The 22,422-nt window shown below is 48.2% G+C and overlaps 1 protein-coding gene across 3 annotated transcripts in view; it reads left to right on the forward strand.

Moving 5' to 3' along the window:
• Positions 1-22,422, forward strand: part of NMU (neuromedin U) — a 482,937-nt gene that overhangs the window by 170,967 nt on the left and 289,548 nt on the right. The window lies entirely within an intron of this gene.

A 22,422-nucleotide genomic window follows, 5' to 3' on the forward strand; every position in this document is an offset into this window, starting at 1 on the left:
AGACCAGTCTATGAAAGAGCTTCTTCAGTCTTTGAAGCAGCAGTCAGATTCTGAAATCATGGCCCATAATTCAGTGGAAGATCGAGACAAAAACTTCCTCAGTCTCCGCTTGGTGGAGAAAGCACACTTTTTGCCCTCCATAGTGGCAGGCTGAATAAGTAAGAGAAAGGATCCTCGGGCCAGATGTACAAAAGTTTAGAACAATATTTTTGCGACCAGTAGAGAGTATTACGGACTGTCTTGTGTACTAATGAGTCAGGTTGTAAAATTCCTAATTGTAATGAGTCATAATCCAAACCAGCACATGATTATTAATGAGGTAGATCGCAAAATGTGACCCTCATTATGACTAGAGACCATCACAGGAATGGTAGCCAGCTAGGATAAGTAGACCACCATGAGTGTGATCATTAGGTCTCGCGGCTGCGATGCATATGGCGAAGCTACTATAGCTGCCAGGTCTGTTTCCCAGGAGAAAGGAGACTGGCACGCGCACGCTCAGGAAAGCGATCGGAGCCGGCCGCACGCGCGCGTTCCCAATCTCCTGTCTCTCTGGTTATGTCTAGTTTAATTGCCGTGGCGCACACTTCTCAGGCCGCCAGTTTATGCGTTTAATATGCACGGCACACGCTTTCCTTATTGATTTCTTTTTACGTCTAACTTATGTGCATAGGCGCCGTGATTTCTTTCAGCACGGCACCGCTTTCATAAATTTCCAGAAGCCGTCTGCTCAGCCTGCTTGTGTGGCTACGTTGTCACCGACTGTACAGTGTTAGATTTCTGTTTCACTTCATATCTTAGTTACACAGATGGGAGCTGAGGTGTCAACGTGTGCTTAAAGTCTGGAATAATTCAAAGGAAATGTGAGTTCAGGTATTCAGTGTAAAGTAAGTCCACTATTTAATGTAACAATATTTCTTTGGACATTTTTTTTTTTGCAGCGGTGGGATTCAAACCCACGCCTCCAGAGAGACTGCAGCCTAACTCCAGCGCGTTAGACCATTCGGCCACGTTATTATGTGTGCATTTGGTCTTCCATCTGCTTATGGGTCTGTCCTCTAGTTTATTGATGGCAGTTTAGCTTTCCCCAGAGCCAAATGCTATTTCACTATTGAGGCTGCAAAATGACCCAGTAAATGCTGTGGGAACTGTCTGTCTCCCCTGGGACTGCGAGTACAAAGCCATGGCATGTGCCTGCCGCTGTTCAACCACACACATGCAGTGTGTGCTCTGTCAGAGCGTGTACACTACTCACATAATACAGCAAAGCACACCTCCACAATCTGCAGCCTCGAGGCCCTATGCACTTTGTGGTCCCTTGTGTGCATCTGGCATCACGTTTACCATTAAAACCAGCAACTCAAAATGATCGTCACTAGTCACGCATACAAAATGTAGAAACCTTAAATGAGGGGAAGAACTGATGTTTAGTAGCGAATTGATTTACTTGGGAGCAAGATGTAAGCAGTTCTAATCCTTGGTTTTCGGACATCAAATTGTGTGATCTTGTGCTAGCAACTTTTTCACGCGCTTAAAGTTTGTGATGCATTACAACGATACAAATGTAATTTGAGGCAAGGTATTTTGGCATTGAATACACCTAGAGCCTGGGTTGTAACGGAAAAAGCTTTGATAACTAGGGGAACAGCTAAATGCTCCTATAATATTGTCAAACATATTAAGCCTAGTAGAAAGCAAATCGAGTAGTAGCTTCTCCACCACATAGCGTTTTCCATGACCACATATCTCTCGACCAGGGGCTGTGTTACCCTGATCCTGTGGGAATAATTCATACAGTCCCGGTTTTTTATTTGCTTTTATATGTTGTTTTATTTTGGGCAGTTTTATATAGCGCAAACTCGACCCAAAGGTATTGGAGTGCTTTAGATGAGCATCAGTTACATTACACAATGACACATACATTTTTTGGCAGGAACGGGATTAAGGGATTCTCCCTGAATCACAGCATGGTCAGCGACTGGCTGCCGCCCCCCCCCCCAATCCGGCACCCAACACCCAGAAACATGAACATGAGGCCTGTTTATCTTTGGAAGGCGGGGGCTAGTCCCCCGGCCGTATTTATTAAGATATGAAATTAAAAAAGGTTTTAATTGCATGGTCAACAATTTATACAAAAATCAGCAGGACATTAGATACAATATCGTCAACAAGTTTGAGAGGCTAACCTTAACAAAACTCTAATACATGTTGTTTCCTAACCGAATCTAACATCCTCATCTTGATTTCTGTACATTTCTGGCCATATGGCAAGGTCGCTAACCGGTGTCAGGTCCTACAAGCTGCGCCTCACCTAGAGCTGTGCGCATGCGCAGCCGTGCCCCGGTTATTGCCCGGTCTACGCCGTGAACTCCATTTACCCACTAAAGGAGGGCCCTTACTCTGCGCCATCCGGTGACGTCATGAGTATGCGCGCGCGGGGTGGCTACCAGCCTAAGGAAAGCGTGACTACTCCGACCCGCGCCCCTTTGAAGCATCAATTACCTTGCCACTGGAGTTCTAGGAGTGGCCAATGGCCCCTCCCCCTGGGCGGGAACCTCCATAGGATGATGCCCGCCCCCTCAGACCTTAAAATATGTGCTCACCGGTCATGACCTTACCGCATGCCCCATACCTAATAAATACGACGACCTATGGGAAAAAATTCTAAAGGACAGCTACACTGGCTAATTAATACCACGCATCAACGCAAAGCTACAAAGGGAAAAAAGGCCTAGACACAAATGGCATCAAAGCACTTTACACACAGTTCGCTAAAAAGGGAAAAAATTCCTAAACAAAATTACATCAGCAAAATATACAGCCCAGAGAAAATCCAATTATGCATGTAAGACATGTTGACAGTACGCTAGCAAAATTACGCCTAAACCAGACTAGTGAAGCAACAACATTTTTGGGTTCCAGGGATGGTGGGTGGGAAAACAAAGAAGCCCCGAGCGCGGGGCACAAGGTGCTGTGGGGGAGCGTCCAGGGACAAGGGGGTCTCCCGGGCGCTCCCCGCCTCTTTATTCCCAAGGGGCCAGGCGGGGGTGGCGACGCCCCCCCCGCCCCGCCCCTCCAGTAGCCCGCCCCCCCTGACCCGGACATCCTACACTGGTATCCGGGTCAGGGAGGCCGCCAGCCAATCGGTGGTGGGTCGCGCCCAAAGGCACGCCCCCACCACCGAGAGGCAAAAAAGGGGGAAGGGGGGAAGGGGGGAAGCGGTCGCCGCGCCGCCATGCGGGCGTGGGGGCCGAGGGCCCCCCCTTTTCACATGGTCAGCGACTGGCTGCCGCCCCCCCCAATCCGGCACCCAACACCCAGAAACATGAACATGAGGCCTGTTTATCTTTGGAAGGCGGGGGCTAGTCCCCCGGCCGTATTTATGAAGATATGAAATTAAAAAAGGTTTTAATTGCATGGTCAACAATTTATACAAAAATCAGCAGGACATTAGATACAATATCGTCAACAAGTTTGAGAGGCTAACCTTAACAAAACTCTAATACATGTTGTTTCCTAACCGAATCTAACATCCTCATCTTGATTTCTGTACATTTCTGGCCATATGGCAAGGTCGCTAACCGGTGTCAGGTCCTACAAGCTGTGCCTCACCTAGAGCTGTGCGCATGCGCAGCCGTGCCCCGGTAATTTCCCGGTCTACGCAGTGAACTCCATTTACCCACTAAAGGAGGGCCCTTACTCTGCGCCATCCGGTGACGTCATGAGTATGCGCGCGCGGGGTGGCTACCAGCCTAAGGAAAGTTTGACTACTCCGACCCGCGCCCCTTTGAAGCATCAATTACCTTGCCCCTGGAGTTCTAGGAGTGGCCAATGGCCCCTCCCCCTGGGAGGGAACCTCCATAGGATGATGCCCGACCCCCTCAAACCTTAAAATATGTGCTCACCGGTCATGACCTTACTGCCACAGGCCAGCATTGTTAACCGACGATCTGGCCTCCCCCCATCTAGACCCCATTCAGGAACGCGCCCGTTTGTCAAATCCCTCCAACCAGGCCCAGAGATTATCAGACCACAAGACATTCCCCGCCTCATTCAAGTGAACTCCATCCCCCAAGTAGTACTGTCCGCCCCAGATACACCCATGTGGAATCGTCTGCAACCGGGGGGTTCGAAACAGCTTGTCCAACTGTGTGTTGATCCTCTTTACCGAATGATTCAACGCCCTGACCGAATCCCCCCCTCGCCACTGCCATCGAGGTATGAGTTGCGACCATACTACTGTGCAACCCGGGCAGGTCCTGGACATCCACCCCGCAGTTGAGATAATCTCTTCAATCAGAATGCGTCTCCCCAATTTGGCCAAATCATTCTCCCCCAGGTGAAGTATCACCACTGACGGGGGACGTGCTGGCGCGCTAACAGCCCCTGGAAGAAGTCCCTAAACTGGTTGAGACATAAACCCCCTCTCTCGAAGAACGAGATGTCAAACCCCAGTTGCGCAGCCCTTTTCTTACGGTCTCCTGAAAGAAAAATTCGGCCCGTCTCACATAGGAGTGACCCACAATCCAAACAATTTTCCTGTTTTGATCCCGATGTTTGGTCCGCGATGAGGTAGGTCGTTGGTGCCCGACGGCAAGTTCCTCCCCTGCGTAACAGGTCTGAGAAACTGCAAAAAACGGAAACAAACCAGGCGTGAGTACCATCTTGTCACAACATGTCAATCCGCACATATCGTTTGTAACATTCTGAGGACCATCTCCCGATTTTCTTCACCTTCTCCACTGGGAGGCCCCTTGCCACTGCCTCAGTTGCTGCACCAATTCTAAAGGAGTGAGTGCCAAAATCTTTGGGGTCAAGACCTGCTTGTCTGACAGTCAGCCCCAATACCCTCCTGAACTGGTACCTAGTCAAGGGCGTACCGTCGGCGTGACAGAGCAGTGCACCGCCCGCCGTGCCCCCCCGCCGCCCAAGGAACACTTCCACATGCCCCACTGGGCAGCAAGGATTGGCAAGGGCCCGGTGGAGCACTATGGTGTGACCCCGTGACTCCTGGTCAGTCTTTGATTTCTGAATGGTCACCCACATGGTGTCCTCCTTTATCCTTACACCAGCCCCTTGTATGCCGCCCTGTAGATCAGTCTTGGCCCCTGCCACTAACTCGCCAATTCTCAGTGCCCCATAGAATGCCAAGGAAAATGCAGCTTTGAAAAGAAGTACCTCCCACTCCGAGCTACAGACACTGTCCAGTGCGACCAGTAAAGCCGTCAGCCGTGCTAGCCCGATGGGCCTTCTCTTATCTACTTGGTGACCTTGTAACCGGCGCCAACCCCTCAAGGCCTTGCGCACCATAAAGGTGTTAGTAGGATCACGCATGCCCCTAGCTTGAGCAAAGAATGATACCGCTGCCCTATGCCTGTTCGCAGCTGCTACTGAACGTCCTTCCTTATGCATCCATTCTAAATAGGCCGCAAAGCCGTCCTCCTGCGCCCATAGCACCTCCCATTGCTGACCCAAGAAAGCACAGTAAGACAAAAATGCCCCTTCGTAAGCCGACTTTGTCTTGGGGGCTAAGCTAGCAACCACGAGGTCCTGTAATCTGGGGCACCAATCTGCCAAAGTACTGCTGGGAAGTGCGCTGGCGAAGGGTCTGCTGTAGGAAGATGCTCCCTGAAAACCTGCATTTTAAAGCGAGAGAGGGAGTCAGCCGCATTATTGAGAATGCCAGGGACATGCTTGGCCTTGAAAACTACATTCCATTTTAAGCACTGCAACACAATCTCTTTTATCAGACGCAGTATGAAAGGACATCGTGCTCCCTGTTGGTTTATACATTCCACTACTGTCATGTTGTCTGACCAAAACACCACTGATTGATTACATAAGTGTTCAGGCCAAACCTTCAATGCCACCCATATTGGGAAGAGTTCCAGGAAGCCAATGTTAGTGGTCAGACCCCTAGTTCTCCATACTCCCGGCCAACGTTGTGCGACCCACCTGTTCCCCAGGATGGCGCCAAAGCCCACACTACCAGCAGCGTCTGTCCATAGACCCAACTCTGCTGATGTTGCGGGAGGGGCAGGCCACACTACCCTGCCGTTGAAATCCTCCAGGAATGCCATCCATATGAGCATATCCTGGCGAATCTCAGACGACAGCCTTGTGCGGTGATGTTTCTCCCGTAGCCCTTTCATTGCTTGGGCGATGGAGCGTGAGAAAGGGCGTGCCATAGGGATGACCCGCAGCGCGAAGTTCAATTGCCCTACCACCTCCTGTAATTGCTGCAAAGTAACCTTGTCTTTGCGTAAGCATAGACGTAGCGCTGTTCTGAATTTGTCCACTTTGTCCCTGGGCAATCTGAAACATCCCTCCACAGAATCAATCTCAATGCCAAGAAATTCCAAGCAGGTGGCCGGGCCAACAGTCTTCCCTGGTGCAAGCGGAACCCCAAAAGTCCGCATGAGCACGCAAAATTCCTGCAATGCCCAAGCACACTCCTGAGAGCCCGCCGTACCCAAGAAAAGAAAATCATCTAAATAATGCATGACCTGCTGATGGCCCGTCTCTTGTCTCATGGCCCATTCCAGGAAAGAGCTAAACATCTCAAAGTATGCACATGATATAGAGCAGCCCATGGGCATGCATTTATCCATGTAGAACTTGTCCCCAAACGTAAAACCTAGGAGATGATGATCATCCGGGTGAACCGGGAGGAGACGGAAAGCTGATTCAATGTCTGACTTCGCCATCATCGCCCCCGGCCCCATGGCTTGCAACAAGTTAACCGCCTGATCGAAGGAGGCGTACTTAACAGTACAAATACCCTCCTCAATGGCATCGTTCAATGATGCGCCTCTGGGTGCTGAGAGGTTGTGGATCAATCTGAACTGACCCTTCTCTTTTTTGGGAACTACTCCTGATGGTGAACACACAAAATTGGGGACAGGCACCTCGGTGAAAGGGCCAGCTATCCTGCCTAGAGATAATTCCTTTTCAATTTTTGCAGCCACCACTGCTGGGTTGTGTTTCACCGATAATTCGTTCTTGCAGTGTGCACTGCCTGTGTATCCCCCCGCAGGGATCCTAAAGCCTTGGGAGAAACCTTCCTGGAGTAAGGTGGCCGTTGCGTGGTCCGGGTATCTATTTAACCATGGGATCATTGCTAACACATCTACCGGCGTGGGGGTACCTAACTGGTTTGTGTTACAGTGGCTTTCCCCTTCCCCTCTGACCCGTGTTCCCATGTTTGGACCTGCAGGATGTTTCTGGATGTGAGGGGTGACCACAGGACGAACATGCATGTCTAAACTTACAGGTGCCCGGGGCCCTTGTGCAGGTGCGCCTATTAAAATCCCAGCACCCCCCCTTTTTCTCTGCCCCGCTGGCCATAAACTTCCCGGGTACCTCACCCGCTTGGGGGGGCCGAAAGGGCTGTTGGGGTCTCGCGGAGAACACCCTGACCGCACTGTTGGCCTGAGGGGGGGGTGAACTATCTGAAAACTGCTAATGCCATGACATTGAATCAACCGTATCCCATGCCAATGACGGGTTAAATTCTAACGCTTTCCTGAAATTCACATCGTACCCTTTCCATGCATCCCCAGAGTACTGTTCACTCCAGCCCACAATCCTGCTGTTGTAGCACGCCAATGGCGCCTGGATATCAGGAGGTCGTTCGGCCTTGATAGCCGTGAATACTGCAAAAGCCTTTATCCAGTTAAGTAGCGTTTCCTCCACCCTAAATCTAGAACACTGTGCCCTCCACTCACTTGGATGCATCCACTCTTTCTGTGTCTTCGCATGCTCCATCTCCCTATTATCCAGCAACAATGAAAAAATGTACACATATTTGTCGGCCCAAATCATCTCCTTCACCGTCTGCGACACATGTTGTGCCAAATTCTCCCTTCTAGAAGGTAAAGAACCATCCCCCAAGAGAGGCAGTGCCACCTCCTTACCATTTTCAGGCACCTGGGCCGATTGCCCACTAACTCCATTCGGCATGGCGAGACTTGAACCTGCGAGGGAAGAAGAAGAGGGCAATGCAACACTGTCGGCCACTGTTGCCGATTTAATCTTTTCAACAAACTTTGCCGCCTCTGCTGCATGATCTGAAGAAGTCGGAAAAGCCCCCCCTTCTGTAGCCACGGCATCAAGGCCGTTATCTGCGACAACAATTCAGGGGGCATTGAATCCAAGTTACCTGCTGGGACAGCAGGTGCCACTGGGGTTATGCCCAGTGGTCCTGGCGTAGTAGGCAAGGCGGGTGCCGGTTGCGGCAAGCCTGTAACAGGGATCGGGGCCACCAGTGAGGGGGCAGGCCCTGCAGCTCCTGGCGGTATGGCAGGGGCCGGCGCCGCGGGGGCTGGAAGTACAGTCATCGGTGTAATAGGGGGTGGGATGACCGCTAACGGCGTGATAGGTACCGGGACTACTGGCCCTGGGGCAGGTGCAGCATACCTGGGTTTCTTGGGCTTAGACTTATTAGGCGGGGTGACAAAATCCCCACTAGGCAATGGTGCCGCCCTCTGGCGAATAGGCCTACCCGATGGGCCAGGGGCATCATCAAACCTCTCATTAATCCGTGCCTCCAATTCATCAACCTTCCCTAGCCCCTTATTAATTTCGCCCATTTCACGCATCATGGCCCGCATCATAACCTCCATCTTGGACCCACCTTTACCACCCCGCAGTCCTGGCATGATAAAACCCAACAAACAGCTGCCTACTCTCCTAATGTCACAACTGGCCAACCTTGTGTACCTTTCAGATGGAGGGTCTCCAGGGGGCTTTCAGCACCATGCAACGGCAACCGCAACACCACCGGCTTGTCCGGCTATGTCAGGGGTGAGTAAACCTAATGTAGACCCACCCGGCGGCAACCAGGAGCGATGAAATGCCGGCCCCCTGTTCTCCCCTTACCGACCAATCCTGCGTGTTCCGCGCCGGTATCGGGACTCACTCCACGCCCTCGCACTGATCAGTCAAGAACTTGAAGCAATGTTGCCTTTAATTGCCTGTAATAGAGAAGTTGTTAAAAACCTGGCAGTATAGGGTGGCCCCCCCTCAATAACTAGATATACAACGTCCCTCAATGGATACTGGCACCCACACAATGTGCATCAAACCATGTGCACCAACATGAAACCTTAAAAATACCAAATTAAATGCACCCCCCCTTGTCAACATACAGCTACAATTGTTCACACAACTATTGTCAACAAGCATCAAACAATGTGCACCATCATGAAACCTTAAAAACCAAAATAACATGCACCCCCTTGTCAACATCAAGCTACCATTATTCTCTCAATAATTGTCAACCTGCATCCGATCGTATGGCCAATGAAAGCTTTTGCTATTTCACAAACACTGCACCGTGCTCCCCTGATCTCCCATCCGCATGTTGCTTCAGCTGGCCCTGCTTCGCTACCTAATTGCTCGATGAACAGCCGGCCCAACCGCGACCTGTAAAATATGTGGTGGAGACAAGGACAAAGAAAACCAGCATGCGCCCGCTTAATGAGGAGATGGGCGGGTTTTCAGCTTTTCACTCGCAAAAATTGTATAAACCCGCAATTAAGTGAGCGCCCGCTTGAGGGGAGATGCGGCGGGGTTTCAGCGTGGGAGGGGCGGCGAAGCCGAGAACGGAACGCGATGTCCCCCACGCGGTAAGCGGTCACAAATCTAATGGCTGCACCTACTACGCGTGCTGCCAACCCTTTCCCGCCCCGCCTGAAATACCTCGATACCGCCGAGCTCCTTCTCAATTCACGCGGCAAACCCGGTTCCGGTAATGCGCTCCACTCCTCGCCGACCGCTACTCAAAAGCGATCAAAACCGCTCTCTCCCGCTCGCACTTCCGAACGGCGACTCAGATGCACATAACCCGCTCTCCCCAGTCCGCGGTTCCTGGGCGACCTGTAAAACAACAGAAGACGTTAAAAAACAAAGAAGCCCCGAGCGCGGGGCACAACTTGCTGTGGGGGAGCGTCCAGGGACAAGGGGGTCTCCCGGGCGCTCCCTGCCTCTTTATTCCCAAGGGGCCAGGTGGGGGTGGCGACGCCCCCCCCGCCCCGCCCCTCCAGTAGCCCGCCCCCCCTGACCCGGACATCCTACACTGGTATCCGGGTCAGGGAGGCCGCCAGCCAATCGGTGGTGGGTCGCGCCCAAAGGCACGCCCCCACCACCGAGAGGCAAAAAAGGGGGAAGGGGGGAAGCGGTCACGCGCCGCCATGCGGGCGTGGGGGCCGAGGGCCCCCCCTTTTCAGATGTTGAGCTGACGCCGAGACTCGAATCTGGTTCTCCAGCTCCAAAGTCATTAGCTCTGGCCGTTACGCAACCTCCTCTCCCTGTAGTCCTGATAATTGCATTATACAACCAAGAGTAGTACTACCAAAATGCAAAGAATTAACACAGACTGGACAAGCAGCTCATGCATGGAACTGATGTTCTTTAGCGCACTGTCTTAGACAGCTTCAACAATCACAGACACCTTTTATCTTTTTGGCGCTCCTTGTTTGTCGTTGCTAATCTGCCTTAAAACATGCAGGGGTTTCTGACAATCAGCTGAGTTTAGGGAGAGCAAATAGATGCAGTGAAAATGAGCGAAAATCAGAAATGATGTTGCTTACTGTGATCTCCTGCATGGAAAGTGCTCTTCCCAGATATCTGAGTGGCATGTAAAACAAGCATTTGCAATGCATAGGGCTCGCATTTGAGAATGCCTTTTATGTATGTGTTTTGAAATCCTGCAAGTAAACAGGCACTTTGTACTTAGAGTCGTTGCTTAAGAGAAGCAAGGCTGGCAGTAATTGCGCTTCTTTTACTGCCAGCCATGCTTCTCTTAAGCAACGACTATAAGTACAAAGTGTGTGTTTACGCACCGCTTGAAGGCTTTCAAAACACATAAATAAAAGGCATTGTCATTTACAGTGCCAATAGCTAAAACTCTCGCAAATGCGAGACCTATTGCATTGCAAATGCTTGTTTTTTAATAGTTGTTTTAGAAAGAAATTCGTGCTTTTTCACTTGGAGGGTATGTCGTGAAGGAAAGAACCCCACAATCCAGCTTCCTTTGCCTCAAAGCATGAGACGTGAGCAAGTGCCCCTTCTGCTCCTCTATTCCTCCCACATGCCACTGGCATTGTACAAGAATGCCTGCGTAACCTTTCTTTACGTGGAATGTTTGGCACAAATATAAACTTACCAGCTGAAGGTCTGGAAGTGAGGTTGTGCCTTTTGGCAGATCAGCATGGCTTCATTCATTTCCGATTCTGGACCTACACAAACAAGCCTCTGCAATGCAATAGGTCTCACATTAGTGACTGTTAGAGCTATTGGCGCAGCAAATGAAAAAAAGTGTTAGGTTTCTTTTTTTTGTCCAAAAATATCCCAGTAGTTGAATAAGTAATGAAAGAAATTCCACGAAGCAAGGAAAGGGTGTAGTACCATAGACTGTTTCTATGTGTCCTTGAGGAGTTGTAAAGAGACCTTTATTAGCCACATAAGGTACTGCACTGTTAATGTATTTATAAAGAGAAAGATTGCCACTGAGCATTTATTTTCATTTGTTTGTATTAGAAGTGAGAGTTTTGTTAGCTTGCGTTTAAAATTGCACTATTGTTGTTTATTTAGCTTTCTTTGTGAAATAAAGCTAAATAAACAACAATGGTGCATTATTTATATTTTTCTTATTAATTTTGTTTTATGAAATTTTTATTTTTCAATGTATTTCCATACTGTTGTTCATCTCATGGTGAGAATACTAAATCTAACCCTTGCATTTCCAACACTTTCCCTGCTTTTGTTTATGCTGGAACTTGAATTGTATATGTTATCCCTCCAAAATCCAACACTTTCCCAACTGTTTCTAATACTGATGTGGAAAGAGTAAATCTTACTTCTCCGAAGTCCAACACTTCCCTACTATAGTTCGGATTGGAGTGGGAATAGTAGACCTAACCCCTTCAAAGTACAACACTTTTCATGTTTTTGTAAATGTAGGTGTCGGAATAGTAAATTTGACAGCTTCAAAATCAAACACTTTCCCTACAGTTGCTAAGATTAGAGTGCCCGATTCACAGAACTAACTTAAGACAAAATCCTAAACTTACTACCACTTTGGTATTCACAGAAGGCACTTACTCATTTCGGTATTCACAGAAGTTAGGAGTCCTAACTTTAGGACTCCTAAATGCCTTCTGTGAATACCGAAAGTCTTAAAGTTAGGATTTTTCTCAGTTTAGGAGTAGTAAAGTTAAGACTCCTAACTTTAGGACTCCTAAATGCCTTCGGAGAATACCGAAAGTCTTAAAGTTAGGATTTTTCTCAGTTTAGGAGTCCTAAAGAACAAGTTACTTACCTTCGGTAACGCTTTTTCTGGTGGATACAGAATCTGCCTGTGGATTCCTCGGCTTGTGAATATCCCCTGCGCAGAAGCCATTCTGACTTTTTTGTAGCGCTCCACGCCGGCGAGGTCATGGACGACGTCACAGAGGGTATGACTCCACTCGCGACCCCACTGACGTCACTGGAACCATAATAGGGCCTTGTTGGCGTGATGACGTCAGTTCCAACCCTTTTTTCTATGCCCCCGAGGCACCCGGACGGACCGACATAAACAAGTGTAGTATACACAGTACACAGTATTTGAACCAACACACATAGTGTGAAGACAACTCAAAAGGTAAACATAATTAAACGTTTTCAATAGAAAATACAATATAAATACTTGCAAGAATAGAAAAGTGGACAACGGAGAGGTGGGTGGGCATGTGAGGAATCCACAGGCAGATACTGTATCCACCAGAAAAAGCGCTACCGAAGGTAAGTAACTTGTTCTTCTGATGGATACATCTGCCAGTGGATTCCTCACCTTGTGAATAGATTCCCACTGCAGTCCCCACTCCTGGAGGAGGGTGTCCAATCTTCTATACCAAAAAATCTTGGAGGACAGAACGAGCAAAGTGGCCGTCCCTCCTCACTTCGGAATCTAAGCAGTAATGCTTCGCGAAAGTGTGGAGGGAGGCCCAAGTTGCCGCTCTACAAATGTCCTCTACAGGAACACTTTGCTCTAGTAGAGAGAGCTCTTATACCCTCTGGAGGTTCCTTACCAGCCAGTGCGTAGCAGATCTTAATGCACAAGATAATCCATCTTAAAAGTGTGCCCTTGTGCACCGCTCTTCCGTTCCTGCAGCCAGCAAATCCAACAAAGAGCTGGTCGTCCACACAATAGTCTTTAGTCCTATCAAGATAAAAGCTCACCACCCTCTTAGGATCGAGACAGTGAAGCAGCTCCTCCTCCGTGGAAGGGTGAGGGGGAGGATAGAAGGTAGGAAGGGTAATAGACTGCCCTCGATGGAAAAGAGTCACCACCTTAGGCAGAAAAGCAGCCCTGGTCCTGAGTACCATTCTTTCAGCATGAATTGTCAAGAATGGGGGTTTCGAACTTAGAGCTTGAAGCTCACTTACTCTCCTTGCCGAGGTAATTGCAACAAGAAAAACTGTCTTAAAGGACAGTAGCCTCATAGGACATTTGTGCAAAGGTTCAAAGGGTGAACCCATCAAGTAGGTCAACACAAGATTTAAGTCCCATTGAGGCACAATAAAAGGAGTAGGAGGGAATTTGTTGGTAAGACCCTTAAGGAAACGTAAAACAATAGGTGACTTAAACAAAGACGGCTGGTCCGGCAAACAAAGGAATGCCAACAAAGCCGATAAATAACCTTTTACTGTAGCCACAGCAAAACCCTGCTGGGCCAAAGAAAGAGCAAATTGAAGAATATTGGACAAATTTAGACCATCTATAAGAATAAATTGACTTGGTGGAAAGCCGCCTGGCAGAAAGAATAAGATCCAAGTAATAGGATGAAGCAATAAAGGACCTCTAAACTGACCTGTACTATTTTTCACGTGAATCAATCTCTATTTTTTAATAGATGCTGCACACATATAGAATTTCAAACAATCATATTGTATTTATTTTTCTTTCAATACATTTTTTATCATTACAATATCATTTTTCAAAGAGAAAACCATTAATTTTTTTTAGGATTTTTTAAACTCATTATTGTGACGTATAAAAATACATTGCTGGGCTCCTTTCAGATTTTAGCCTGGCCCTCTAGAAGTGGGTTCTCATAACCGTGATGACTCAGAACCCCACTTCTAGAGGACCAGGCTAGAATCTGAAACGAGCCCAGCTTACACGACGGCGTGGTAATACCGATAGCTTGCGCTCTTAAGACTGCCAACCCACTGCAGAGTAATATATAGAGTCTAGATGTTTCTGAAACAAGGCATTTTTAAAAAGTAGGATCTAAAACCAAAATAAGGAAAGACTGAAATCTATATATGGAAGGCCTCCCCGCTATTTCTGCTATCTATATTTACGAAGAGTCAGCATGCCCACGTTTAATTCCAGTGATACTACAAAACCAGTATTCATATGAGAAGATCCCCTAGTTTTTATATGAATATTTGTATGCTTATGTCGGCCCTGATGAAGGTGGTATAAATAATCTGTTGTTCACCGAAACGTACGTAGGCCACATACATCTGAGAACCTTACCAGAGGAGACCATAGGAAATCAGGACTAAAGCGAAACAATATTTATGGGATTCCAAGCCATCAAATCACTGATGATAATAATTGATATTGTCCCTTGCATCTCAGATGTTTTGTTGTGTTTGTTTTTTAGCACTTTTGCACAGTATGAGAGTGAGTATGTATGAGTATATGTGATGGTGAGATAGTTAGGAATGATTGTCATTTTTGGAGACATCTGAACTTTTTATTGTGTTCTGGGGTGTTTATGAGCTTTCTGTTTGAATTTTTGTATATAATAAATGTGTCTAACAATGTATTTTTATACGTCACAATAATGAGTTTAAAAAATCCTAAAAAAAATCTTTTTCTTCCCTTTGAAAAATGATATTGTAATGATAAAAAATGTGTTGAAAGGAAAATAAATACAATGAAAAGAATATGATTGTTTGAAATTCTATATGTGTGCAGCATCTATTAAAAAAAAATAGATTGATTCACTTGAAAAATAGTACAGGTCAGTTTAGAGGTCCTTTATTGCTTCATCCTATTACTTGTTTCTCCCTCCTCTAGACCTAAAATTAAATTTGTGCGTACCCTTTCTCAATTTTACTTATTTTATATAGAAAGAATAACATCCACCACGTCAGGCGAGAGAGAAAAAGAACTCAGGTTGCCCCGTTCAATCTCCAGGCATGAAGGTGTAAGCTCTGGAGGTGCAGGTGTAGAACCTGCCCCTCCATCTGAGAGAGGAGATCTGCCCTGAAAGGGAGACGGAGCGGCGGGCATGAGGAGAGGTGGAGAAGATCTGTGTACCACACCCTTCTTGGCCAATTTGGGGCGATCAATATGACTTGGGCCCCGTCTTGGCGAATCTTCCTCAGAACCCGAGAAATCAAGGGTATGGGAGGAAACGCGTAAAGGAGTTGCGAGCCCCAACTCAACTGAAACGCTTCCCCCAAAGCTCCCTGCATCGGAAACTGGAGACTGCAGATAGACGGGCAGTTAGCGTTCTCGTGAGTGGCGAACTGATCTACCTGAGGAGTTCCCCACATCCGAAAGATGTGACAAACCACCTCTGGATGAAGCCTCCACTCGTGGTCGGCCGAGAACTGCCGACCGAGACTGTCTGCATGCACGTTCAGAACTCCGGCCAGATGATTTGCCATCAGACAAATCTGATGGTCCTGAACCCAGGACCAGAGACGCAGAGCCTCTCTGCAGAAACACTGCGACCCTACTCCTCCCTGATTGTTAACATACCACATCGCGGTCGTGTTGTCTGTAAGGACCTGAACTGACTGACCGCGAAGGGAAGGGAGAAAGGCCTTGAGCGCCAGACGAATCGCCCGCAATTCTAGAAGGTTGAACCAACCTTTCCTCTGGAGACCAAAGACCCTTGATCTCCAGATCCCCCAGATGAGCACCGCACCCTAGAGTGGATGCATCCGTTATCACTGTGGCAACCGATGGAGGAAGATGGAAAGGCTCTCCTTGAGACAGATTGCCTTCCACACCCCACCAAGACAGATCCGCTGCAGCTTCTCTGGAGATCCTCACTGACTCCCTGAGATCTCCGTTGTGCTGATACCACTGCCTGCGGAGGCACCACTGGAGCGCCCTCATGTGCCTGCGTGCATGGTTGACCAACAGAATACAGGAAGCCATCAGACCGAGCAGACAGAGGACCTTCAGGACTGGAACGACCGCTCCAATGTAAAACAAGGGAATCATTTCCTGAATATCAGAATCCTTTGAGGCGGAGGGAATGCTCGACAGACATTAGTGTACAGTACTGCCCCTATAAACAGGTTGCGCTGTGAGGGCACCAGGTGAGATTTGGGTACATTTATCAAAAACCCCAACCTGTACAACAACTGGGTAGTCACTTGCAGATGATGACAAACCCTCTCCGGCGACTCCGCTTTGATCAGCCAATCGTCCAGATAGGGAAAAACTGGAATCCCCGATCTTCTGAGATGGGCTGCCACCACCGCCATCACCTTGGTGAAGACCCGAGGTTCAGTTGTAAGTCCAAACGGAAGGACCGCAAACTGATAATGTTGCAAACCCACCGTAAAACGGAGATACTTCCTGTGCAACTTCAGGATGGGAATATGAAAATACGCATTCTGCAAGTCGATCGACACCATCCAATCTTCTTCCAGCAGCGCCTGAAGAACCTGCGCAAGGGTAAGCATCTTGAACTTCTCTTGCTTCAGATAAAGATTCAAGACCCTGAGATCCAGAATTGGACGTAATCTGCCATCCTTCTTGGGAATCAGGAAATACCGGGAGTAGCATCCCTGACCCCTCTCCTGCTCTGGAACCACCTCTATCGCACCTTTCTTTAGCAAGGTCAGAACTTCCTCTTGAAGGAGATGGAGATGTTCTTCTGAGCAAGCCCTTTGGCAAGGAGGGAAATTTGGAGGGAATTCCCGAAAGGGAAGAGATTACCCATTTTCCACAAGTTTGAGAACCCAAAGGTCTGTAGTGATCGATTCCCAATCCTGTAGAAAATGGGTGAGCCAACCCCCTACAGGACCAACATGATCCAGAATGGGAAATCTATGGCTGCTTTGCTGCGGTGATAGGAGGGGAGGTAGAGGAAGAGGAGGAGGAGGGCTGACGGCCTCATGGACGACCTCTACTTTTTCCTCTATATGACTTGTATAGAGTATTCTGTTGCTGTTGTTGCTGCTGCTGACGAGGTTGGCCATATGAACGAAAGGATGACTTCCCAAATCCTCTGTATTTACGAAAAGAAACTCTAGGCTGCAAGCGCAAGCCAAGCGATTTTGCTGTAGGTTTGCTATCTTTAAACCTCTCAAGGGCAGTGTCCGCTTTCTTACCAAATAGTCCTGAACCATCAAATGGTAAGTCCATCAGAGTAGCCTGCACATCTGATGTAAAGTCAGTTGACTTCAACCATGCGCCCCTTCTAGTAGCCACTGCAGAATCCATGATCCTTGCCACTGAGTCAGCTGTGTCTAGCCCATTCTGAAGGACTTGACGTGCAGCAGCCTGGGTATCATCCAAAACTTCCTGAAAGTTCGTTCTGTCTTCCTCAGACAGTTTAGGCAGCAACTGTTTAGATGAGTCCATCAAAGCATGGATGTACCTTCCCATCAAACAGGTAGCATTCGTAGATTTCAACGTCATGCTTGCAGAGGAAAATACCTTTTTGGCAGACTGATCTAACTTTTTTGATTCCCTGTCAGCTGGAACTTGAGGGAAAGCTCCCGAACATCTCCTTGAGCATGCAGCCTGAACCACTAGGCTCTCTGTAGAAGGATGAGCAGATAAAAACTCCGGATCACCAGGAGCCACCCTATATCTTCTTGTTATAGATCTGGAAACTGGAGGCGCCGAAAGAGGCTTTCGCTAGACCTCTAACACGGGTTCAAGAATAGCCTTATTGAAAGGCAAGAGAGGTTCAACAACCGAAGAAGGCGAATGGAGTACCTCCGTTAATAAATTTGACTTGAACTCAGTGGTAGGGAGTTGAATGTCCAATAATTCAGCCGCCTTTCTAACCACCACGGATAAGGGGCTGCATCCTTTGAAGGAGCATCAGAATCAGGAGAAAACTCCCATTTAGGTGAAATGTCTCTCAATTCAGCAAAGTACTCACCTAAATCACGTAGCTCACCATCCTCCATTTCCTCACAATACCTCCTCTCTTCAAAAACCCTCTGGGCCTCAATCCTGGAACGAATCCTTGGCACAGGAGTTGACGGATCCATAACCGACTCCATCAGATTCGGAGCCGGCGCCGTGCACGGATCCAATGGCACCGCTTGCGCTGAACGAGGCCGAACAGACGGCGCCGGTGAAGATGGAAACAGCGTCGGAGCCCTCGGCGCCGGGAAACTCCAAGACGGCACCGTCGGAAGGAAAGGCATGAAAGGGGCCTGGGCATAGGCCTGAGGCACCCCAAAATTGAAAGCTAATGGACCTATGGGACCCGCAGGTGCACTAGAGGGGTACATTGCCCTTGCAAATACCCCATACATAGCATTAAGGTAATGCAAAGGGTAGTGTCCTGGAGCAGGGAAAGGAGGGTAAGCTCCTGGTACTGGCTCCGTAGCAGGTGTTTCTGTATTTGAGCCAGCCGGCGCCGATAACGGAACTTCTTCTGGATCTACCTGCTCTTCCGGCATAGGACGTTCCTGATCTAGAACCGGAGAATGGACCGAATCCGGTGATAGATCCGGCGTCGGCAATCGACGTGGAGAGACTTCAGGTGAAGCCGACTTCTCTGGTGAAACCAGATTCGATAACAATGGAGAGACAAAATATCTTCTGTGACGTCGAGGCAAGGTCGATCTCAGGGCCGCTTCTTTATCAGATCGACGCCTTGAAAAGTGCTTCTTCTTCTTATGTTTCTTCGGCTTCGAGTGTCCCGACGCTGACTTCGAGCCTGACCTGGATTCCAAACGAGACCTCGACCTCGATCTCAACCTTCTCCTACTTGCCTGTTTATCCTTCCTCATCCTGACCATAAAAAGCTTTGCCTGTCTCTCTTTCAACGCTTTTGGGTTCATCTTCCTGCAGCTTTGACATCCATTGATGTTGTGGTCGGAAGACAAGCACCAAACACAATCCTTGTGCGGGTCAGTGATGGACATCTGCTTACCGCACTCTCTGCAGGGCTTAAAACCAGACTTCCTCACAGACATCGTCGAAAGAGACAAGAGAAACAGAGGGAAACAGCTAGAAATACAAAGTAACTACGGAGAGTCCCTAAAATCAGTTGGCGTCAATGGCGCGGAAAAAAGGGAACTGACGTCATCACTCCGAAAAGGCCCTATTATGGTTCCAGTGACGTCAGCGGGATCGCGAGCGGAGTCGTACCCTCTGTGACTTCGTCCATGACCTCGCCGGCGTTGAGAGCTACAAAAAATTCCGAATGGCTGCTGCGCAGGAGATATTCACAAGGTGAGGAATCCACCAGCAGATGATTCCATCAGAAGTTAGGAGTCCTAACTTTACTACTCCTAAACTGGGAAAAATCCAAACCAGTTCTGTCCTCACTCGTGCAGTATGACCGCAGTGGGTGGAGACAGCCTTGTGCAAGGGACACACGCCCTATTCAGGTGCAAAGAAACCGGCTTCTACCACTCTAAATGCAGCCAACGCCTATTCAGCTCTGCACTGAGTTATCCACGAAGGACCAGACACACCTCAACCCCCCCACCCCCAGTGGCTGTCTACAGTGAATGCACATGCCCAGCCCCTGTCACTCCAAAACCAGACAGCCATTACACAAAACAGCAGAGAAACACAGAATGGTTAAGTAAGAAAATGCCTACTTTCTAAAAGTGGCATTTTCAACACACAATTTAAAACCAATCTTTACTAAAAGATGTGTAATTAAACTCTGAGTCCAGCGAGTCTAAACTTTATCTCTCTATCTTGTACCAATGCAAAGTTATACTTGTAAGGTGTTACAAAGTATCTCCCATGCTATCCTATAGCCTTTCAATAGTGAAAAAACAAATTGGAAGTATTTCACTATCAGGATATGTCACACACACCAGTACATGTCCCACCTTTCACATACACTGCACCCTGCCCATGGGGGTACCCTAGGCCTACCAGAGGGGTGCCTTACATGTAAGAAAAGGGAAGGTTAGGGAGTCGGTGCACTTGTCAGGTCAACATGGCAGTTCAATACTGTGCGCAGACACTGCAGTGGCAGGTCTGAGGTACATTTACAGGGCTACGTATGTGGGTGGCACAATCAGCGCTGCAGGTTCACGAACAGCAATTGATTTACAGGCCATGGCACACTCAGTGCACTTTACTAGGGGGTTACCAGTAAATCAAATATGCAAATCATGGATAATCAATCACAATAGTAATTTATACAGGAAGCACTTGCACTTTGACACTGATCAGCAGTGGCAAAGTGGCCAAAGCATCTAAGGCAGCAAAAATAAAATACAGCATAGCATCAAAAATACATGAGGTAGAGGTAAGAAGTCAGGGGAAACCATGCCAAAGATGCCAACACACATGCTCTCTGAATGTGAAAAAAACTATCCAGTCAGCAAGGAGCTACTACCTATGAAAGAAGTGTAAGAATGTGGAATATTATTTGGAGTTTGTGACCACCCACCTCAAGGAATAATAACACTAACATGTCAGGGTGAACCCTAATGTCACAAAATATTAAAAACCTCAAATCAAATTAAAAAAGCAAAGTAAACTTGATTGAATAAAATTATATCAAAACAACCAAAATTCAATAAGGGGGACCGGAAATAGTGCTATAAAGGACTAGGTGCCAATGAGAACCTAAAGACTAGAATCGAGATGCTTTCTCAGCTGACCGCAAAGGAGCATGGGTCAGTTTCACCAAGAAGGTTCATCTTGATCAGAGATTTTACCTTCTGACTTAGGGCCTCTTTACAGTGGCGGTCCAACTGCCGATATCCCTTCGGCCAACTGCCGCATTACAATACATGGCGGTCAGCCCACAGTGGTCAGAGGCAAGACTGCCGCTTACGACAGGATCTAAGATCCAGACAGGGTGGCGGTTGGAGCTACCTCTGACCATGACAGTGGTGCCAAGTCAGGCACCGCCATCCAGATTTGGATGTCCCTTTTCGACAGCCTTTTCATGGCGGGAACACCTCTATGTAAAGACTGTCCAAAAGGGATATTGGGGAGCCCAAAAGGGTCCCCGTCCCTCGTGGGCCATTGTTAAGTGGCCCAAGGGATACATGTGGTGCCCTCCATGCACCTCCAGGCACCGTGCGCCATGCACTCCATTGTGCATGGCACACAGTGGATGGATGTGCAGGAAGCGCTCATTTACATGCTGGCTTGTGCTGTGGCCCTTTTCCTGGGCCGCAGCATAAGCCGCCATGTACATGAGCACTTTGCGACCGCCAGCTGGCAGTTACACCGCAGTTGGATGGTTGAACCACTGCCTGCTTGTCGGCTGGTCTCCTGACTGCCGTGAGAGCAAGCAGCAGTCCGACCACCCTATATCCTAACCGGGCCCTTAGTCTTTTTAATGGAGTTAAAAATCCTAAATCAGGGCAAGCCTGTAGCTGTATCGGAGGAAGGTTAATTGAAATCAGACACCTTTGCCACAATGCTCCCGTGATGTCTCAAAAGCTCTCAGAAGTCAAAAAATGTTTAAGTTCCCACTCTTCAGGGTTTCTGGAGCAGCTCATCAGGATCACTTCTAAGGCTCGCAGGACCTCACTTTGTTTGTAAACACAGAACACAGGAACTGAGTCCAGAGTATTGAAATGATGACTAATACATTTCTCTTCATATTGAGGCCAGCCAATCAGATTGCTCAGTCCCACAGGACCAGACAGGTGTCACTGGACCAAAGGGATCAAAGGGGATAAAACATCTGCGACAATTAGGATGCTCTATTTTGTTTTTATTTGCAGTACCATGGGAGTCTTGCATCCAGATCACTATAATGTTAATTTCTCAAAACCAGCAAGCCAGATTTACACCTCATCAATGCCAGCACCTACATCCTCCTCAGAGACCTCAACTTTCACCTAGACGACTACACTGACCCAAATGCTACAGCCCTTCTAGAAAACCTCGGAAACCTTGGCCTCACCCAACACGTTACCAAACTCACCCCCACCACTGAATACCTATTGGATCTTATTATGTCCTCAATCAGTCATCAAGCCAGTAACTATGACCTAGACTGACGTCATCCTTGTCAGCTTTAGCATACCCCTTCCGCACCACATCAGATCTACCACCATCAGAAATGCCTACCGCAGCTGGAAAAGCATCACAGAAGAGGAGAGGACTTCCACCCTCTCCCCACTCTGGCCCAAGCACACCAATCATCAAGAATCTAAACAATTAGATCACCTCCTGCTCCAACACCCTGGCTCACCTCAAGCCCACCCCAGTGGCAAGTG

This window comes from Lissotriton helveticus, chromosome 2_2 (genome assembly GCF_964261635.1).
Source record: "Lissotriton helveticus chromosome 2_2, aLisHel1.1, whole genome shotgun sequence".
NCBI classification, from domain to species: Eukaryota; Metazoa; Chordata; class Amphibia; order Caudata; family Salamandridae; genus Lissotriton; species Lissotriton helveticus.